Consider the following 7,497-nt stretch of genomic DNA (forward strand, 5'->3'; position numbering starts at 1 on the left):
GGTGTTGTAAAATAAAATAAAATAAAATAAAATAAAAAAAAGAAAAAACAAACAAACAAACAAACCAAAAAAAAAAAAAAAGGATATTGAAAGCTGCAAGAAAGGTCAGGTCACATATAAAGGCAAGCTCATCAGGCTAACACTCAACTTTTCAATGGAAACTTTGATGGCCAGAGAGGCCTGGACTTGTATAAGTTCTACAAAACCACAGATGCCAGTATATACTACTATACCCAGCAAAACTATCCGTTGTCATCAAAGGAGAATAAAATATTTTAATCATAAAAAAGATTTAAGGATGTAGGTTCACAAAGCAAGCTCTACAAAGAACTACTTCAGTCTAAAGAGAAGATTAAATATAACCAAGGAAAAAGAGAGACTGTCAATGCCTATAGTTGTCTGGAGGAAGTGGTCCTTGTTAAATAGGTTTCTTTTGCGCATGAAACATAGCTATTATTACTAAAATTTCCAGTCAGTTGGCGTACACTACAGTACATTTCCAGTCAGATTAGCTACACTAGTTTTATCACATAAGAAAGATCAACTTCAAGAACTCATGTCTATTGTCAGGTAGCTGGAACTACAAAGTAGAGGCTCAAGAAACTGCCATGCCAGAGAAAAAGTATATCAATGTCTTTGCATGTTCAGACCTCCAGGACAGGGTATCCTCACCCAGAAATGGTTCCCTCCATGGTACATCCACATTAAGCTCCCTCTCTCCACATCCATGGCCATTCAGGTATTCATGGAATAGAATGTTGCAAAAACCTCCCACACTGATGCTTTAAATATTGCCTCCACCTTTCCACTAGTTATCTTGGAAAAGTCAAGTCTAATTATATCATTCTATTACTAAAACTTATTTAATGACTTGATATCATTTGATAGGAAAGAATAACTTCAAACCCAGAGATGGTAAAAATCTAAACTCCTTACTCTGACAGCTGAGAAGGTTGCCACCTCACACAGTGTACATTCTCATCTTTATGCCAGTCAGTTATATTTTCTATCCCAGCATTTCATGCTTTAGGCACTCCAGAGCACATCTCATCCTCAAATAAATCCAGTGCTTCTGTGAAAACCACAGTACCCTCACCGAAAATGCAGCTTTCCACTATCTGCACCTGGAATGCTTTTTCAAAAATCAATCTGCCCCAAATCCTTAGGCAGAGTTATCTGTGCTCATCTAACACGTTGTCTATGACTGTCCTCTTCAGTGAATAAGTCAATTTAACTGTCTGATGTTTTCCATCACTGTACCAGACACTGAAATACTGTATCACATGGGAAAATAAGAAACCAGTTCTGCATTTCATGGTCTCTAGCTGGAGGATGGAAATGTCAGTAATGTAAGTATCATTTAAGGAAGTATAGGTCTGGGGATGGAGTTTAGAGATAGAATGCTTGCTTAGTATTGTAAGACTCTCAGTTCAATCACCAACCCTGCTCTAAATAATAAAATTACTACAGTTGAGAGACACATGGGCTATGAGGATAAATACTGAGTGTGATAAGTTAAGGAGATAATTGAAAATTAGTTGTAATCTGGTAGAAAATGATATAAAAGGGGCAGTAGTCATATTCAAACATAGGTCTTCCTACCCCTTATAATTTTAGAAATATCTATAGTTCTAATTTCTATGTAGCAGAAATCTAAGGACAATGACTGTATGAGCATTACAAAGTAGAACTTTTTAGAGCAATGTGACAGATAAATTTTATAGATCTTGAATCTTACATAAGGAAAGGCTATATTTTATGCCTCTTTTATTTCTTTTATTTTTCTAGTATTTCATTTTTATTATACTAATAAAAGTATTAGTCTGCGGTTTATCATAAATTTAACAAACAACTGGCCTTTCTTCACAGGTGGTCTGAGGAGATATGACCTAGTCAAAAGAAGAATGCTTTAAAAGGGCATGTTCTGGGAACAAATAAACAGAGTCACCCAAAGCAAGAAAAAAATGGAAATAATGCAAAGCATGTATAAGGGATCTGTGGACAGCATCAGCCCACTCACAATGACTAAGATATGATTAGTGTTACTGCTTGCTAGGGGAAAATGAGGCATGAAACCAGAGGGAAAGATGGGTTGGAATTCTTCTCTGTAGAGGCCCCACGTGATGGCTGATTGTAAAGGATGAGTCGATACGAGAAATAAGGAAGCAGAACTGGAGGGTTTAGATGTTGAGAAGGAGAGTTTATCCCAAGAAGCCAATATGCTAAATAGTTTCACGAAGTAGAATGTTAAATGCAACTGCAAGAACAAGTAGATTAGAAGATGTCATCAGGGTAGGCTGGGGATGTAGCTCAGTTGACATAGTACTTGCCTAGAATGCAGAAAGCCTGAGTTTGATATCCAATATTGCACAAACCAGGAGTGGTGGTACATGTCTATAATTTCAGTGTTTGGTAGGTGAAGGCAGGCAAATGTTAAAAACCAATCTTGAGCTACATAGAGAGTTCAAGGCTAGCCCAGGTTACATGGAATCCTGTCTCAAAAAATATTTGGATATAATGACACAGAGGACATCATTAGCTCTAGGAAAAGCAATATTACGGGAAGTGAGACTAACCTAGAAAACATTAAAGAATGAAGAAATTAAAGAAGATAATAACAGTGAGAAAGAAAAGAAGCAGGAGCCAGGGATCTGGAGACAGATATGGCACAAGTGTTTTGTGTTTGTAGCCATTACAGTTTTGTTTTCATGAAAGTTGAATATTTAAAGTTTAAAAATTCCTGGGCTGGAAACATGGCTCAGTGGTTAAGAGCACTGACTGCTCTTCCAGAGTACCTGGGTTCAAGTCTCAGCACCCACATGGCAACTCACAACTGTTTGTAACTCCGAGATTTGAAGCCCTTTCATAGACATACATGCTGGCAAAACACCAATGCACAAAAAATAAGAATAAATTATTTATTTTGCCGGGTGGTGGTGGCGCACGCCTTTAATCCCAGCACTCGGGAGGCAGAGCCAGGCGGATCTCTGTGAGTTCAAGGCCAGCCTGGGCTACCAAGTGAGTTCCAGGAAAGGCTCAAAGCTACACAGAGAAACCCTGTCTCGAAAAACCAAAAAAAAAAAAAAAAAAAATTCCTGTTGACTATAGAAGGAAGGGAGAAATAATAGTTTACTTTTCCTTTCCAAGAAAGTGTGTGAGTTTGGCATAAGAAAGGAAATTCAACTTAAACCCCACGAGATGGCATTATTTGAAACAGTCTATACATTCTAAGCTGCCTCCTTGGGAACTAAAAATAGAAAGTTGGATGTGTAGAAGGTGGATGTGTCAATGGACTGAGGTGAGTGTGAAGAGTAGTGTGTCTGGAAAAGGATGCCATCGGGAGCTAAGAGGAAGAGTGTCATAGCCACAAGAATGCTGTGACATCCATTAAGAAAAAACTATATAACCTCATATCTTTTCTGTTATTTTTTCTTAAGTGTTTTCTATTTATTCTTCCAGCCTTGCTTTGAAGAGTATTTGTCTTTGAGACAATGGAGACACCGTTGAACTTTGGTTTCTTTCCCTACTGTAAGATATGCACGTCTTCTCATTTGCTTCTTTTCTTCTACTTCTGGGAGCCATACTGCACCTTTGCAGATTTATTTGCTCCTGTTTGCTGTGCCTTCCCATGGGTTGATAGGCTACTTTCCTTCGGTCATTGGATCTGCAGCAGATCCCATGGACCAGCTTTGCTCAAAAACAAGTATAGGGAGGAAAATGAGCCAGGGTAGGCTCAGTTTCAAGTTGAGTTTGTGTCCAACACTCAACTAAATTAGATGCACCATGAACTATATTTGTAGCACCTGGCTCCAAGCCTACAATGCTGATTTTGGAGTTTCTTGGAGACTCCCAATGGAGCCCTTGAAGTTCCAAAAACCCACTAGTGATGCTTGTTTGTCACTCACCCTGCTCACCTCATGTCTACAAGACTCATCATGAGCAACTCTACTTCTCATACTGTATATATGCATACCCAAGCCACCTTGTCATACTGTGAAATTATGCATCTGTAAGGGCCCTTCTCTTCTCTTCCCCTCCTACATATCAAGCCAAAGAATCATTAGATAGACCTTTAAAAATTATGACACTTGTCTTTTTGAGCTAGGATCATAGACTAGCAGCCCACAGATGGAAGCCAGCTGGCAGATATAATCTTATTGGGCCCACACAATTTCTGAAAGATAAGAACACTTCATTTAAAAATCTTTCTGGCTTCCTTTTCTAAAAAGTCTGATCATCTGACAATTTGTGGTGGTAATTTTCTGCATGATGAAAACTGACTGGATTTGGTTTATGGCTGTCCCCTTTAGATGCACTTGACTATATCTTCCCTATTCCAACCTGTGTTAGACTCAGCAACCCCTAGCAGAGGATGAGAGTGCCTGGTCATTGTCCCCTGGCTTTAGAATAACTGTGTGATAGTGAGCTAATAATCTTTTACATCTCACTATTTAGCACATTATTTTTAAGGATTGTAGGTATCTCTTTTCCTATCCCCTCAAGGTAGTTTTCTTCTGTCTGTTTTGTATTTCGATTTTTCAAGACACTTTTTTCTATTTCAGCTATTTTTATTAGTATGTTTAAAGGATGAGGGATACCATAAAAACGCTTTTATTTCATCGTAAAAACTTCATTACCTGACTTTTTTGTAGTTTCAAAAAATGAGAAGTTATGAAAATAGCTTGTAAAATGATTGGATATCAGAAATGATGAAATCATTGGTACAATGATTTAAGCCTTAAAACAATATTACTATATTATCACACATAAAAATTAGTAGTGGCCAATACATTAACAGGAGAAATCAAGCTACACACCAGAAGGCTTTTAACAAACTCAATTTTTTTTCTTATTTCATTTCATTAAAAAAAAAACATGGTGATCTGGATATGCAATAGATGTAAATAGCTTTCTTTCAGAAAACATTTAAATACAGTGTCCCAGATGAAGGAATTTACAGACAGGACTCATAGCTGGGGGGTCACCCACTAGAAAACTTCAAGATGTATTTGGATCTCCCAAAAATTAATAATGCTATACATGTTAATTTGAACAGCACCCACTTGGAAGAGGATCTGGGTGCTTGAAAAGAAAAAAACATCAATCAGATTTCAACTCTGTTACTGGTATTAGGATACAAGTCTCCTTAGCAGCTACCAGTCTCTAATTTTTCCAAACTACGGTATGTTCTATCACAGATCAGAGAACAGACTCTTCATAAAATAGGGATCACCTGGTGCTCATCTATTCAAAACATTCTGATGGCTACTCACTATACATAGAATCAGACCTAAACTACTCAGCATCACCTTCAGCTTCCACAGGGTCAGGTGCTGTGCCTTCTCTGACTTGTAAATCTTCTACCACTCTGGTCCCTTCCACACTGTCCACCATCGCATGGACCTCTTTCTGTTGCTGAACAAGCAAATTTTGTCCCCATGCCATTGTGCAACACTTCTTCCACTGTTTTTCATGAACTGTTCCTCCCTGTTGTTTTCCTCTCAGCTCAGGTATCCCTGTGCCACAGCATCCTTCCCTAGGAACCCAATGTGGAAGTGGTCCTTACTGACTCCTGTATGGCCTTCTGACACTTCATGTCATCTGGAGTCTTCAGTACTCATCTACAATCTTGGTGCTTAAGGGATAGTGTGTCTAACCATCCAACCATATCATCTCCTTTAGAATGTAGACCATAACTTCTTCACTGTTACAGTCCCAGATTATTGGTAGAATTACTGAATTTATAAATGACAAAAAACAAGACTTAAAGAAGAGAAGGGTCCAGGCAAATTCCCACAACTCGGGAAATCAAGTTAGAACTTTCTTAATAACTATTTAGTTTACTAACATGAGAATCCTGTAAAATATTTGGAATGTAATTAAAAGGAAAGATGGACATCATGAGCCAATTTTATTATTTCAGTCTTTTTAAGATGTTTATTTTGTAACAATGCTTCACTTACACACACACACACACACACACACACACACACACACACACACATACTGCAAGCAATAAATCATTTTTTCATAGCAAATGTACCCTGATAGACCTAAAGGGTACCCACTGACTTAATTAAGTTTCAACAAATCTATCTACTCAACATAACAGTCATTTAATAATTAGTATATTTATCATTACAACTGCATGCAATTATTGCTAGCTATTTTGTAGAAGCAATATTTATAACTAAGGAAATGGCATGTACAGCTATTATTCAGTATTCCACTTGGTTCTTTCATCTCCTTGAACTAACTTTCATAACATAGCAATAACGATATCACTAAAGTGAAACATATGTAATTTCTTTATTCTTCTAAGAAATCAAATTGCTAACAAGTTCAAATTTTCTTTCTCAGATTCAAACAAATAAGCAATTAACTACCAGAGTTGTTAATTGAGTAAATTACTCCTGAATGACTCCAAGGTCAAATGGATCCCTGTTAAGCTTGGTGATATGAATCTTCCCTTTGACAAAAACTCACTATTATATTCATAACTGAAAATTATGTCTTAGTAGCTCATCCTTGGATCAGTCCCAGTCCCTCAGCAGCTCAGACCCAAATAAACACACAGAGGCTCATATTAATTATGAACTATATGGCCATGGCTTATGGCTCCACCTCCTTGCTAGCTGTTATAACTAAACTCAACCCATTTCTATTCTTCTATATGTTTCCATGTGTTCTGTGGCTTTACCTGTGTGCCATTACATGCTACTCCCTGGACCGTGGGATGGCATCTCCTCTGTCTCTACCTTTCTTCTTCCTGTCTCTCTCCTGGATTTCCCACCTGCCACTGAGCTGCCTTGCCATAGGCCAAACAGCTTTATTTCTCAACCAATCAGAGTAATACATATTCACAGCACACAGAAAGACATCCCACAGTAGAGGACACCAATTATGAGTTACCTCAGGAAAGTAAAAATAGGTCTTCTACCACAGTACCTACAGAGGGTTCTGTCACAGAGGAAACCATCCTGCATGATTAAACTAAGAAACAAATGGAGACTGCAAATATTCATCCCCACATGACACTGATTAAAGATTCATGGCATTGAGAAGGGGATTATAGTCTCCAACTCAAATAGAAGAATCAGGTCTCTTTGATTCATGATTGAAGGAGGCAGCCCCTGGAAGAATGTTGTCATCCTGTCCATTCCTTGCTGTGAACACAGGAGCTCAAGAGAGAGGCTTACTGGCTAGTGACTATGACAGAACTAGCTGTTTGCAACTGATTGAAATTTCAGCACCGGAGTGAATTAAATCCAAATCCATATTATCTGCCCTCACTTCCCTTAGAAAAAGACAAAGGATGTGTACATTGGAAGAGTTTGAATGAAGCCTGCTCTAAAGCCTTGCCACTCAATGAAGCTACCTTACCCAGAGCCATACAACCCAGTTAGGAACTATGAAGATAATGGCACCATAAGAATGGACACTGGGGAAATCTGTGGTCCTGGTTTATAACCAGTGAATGTCAGAGTCTTCCAGACT

The sequence above is a fragment of the Peromyscus maniculatus genome, chromosome 19 (genome assembly GCF_049852395.1).
Source record: "Peromyscus maniculatus bairdii isolate BWxNUB_F1_BW_parent chromosome 19, HU_Pman_BW_mat_3.1, whole genome shotgun sequence".
NCBI classification, from domain to species: Eukaryota; Metazoa; Chordata; class Mammalia; order Rodentia; family Cricetidae; genus Peromyscus; species Peromyscus maniculatus.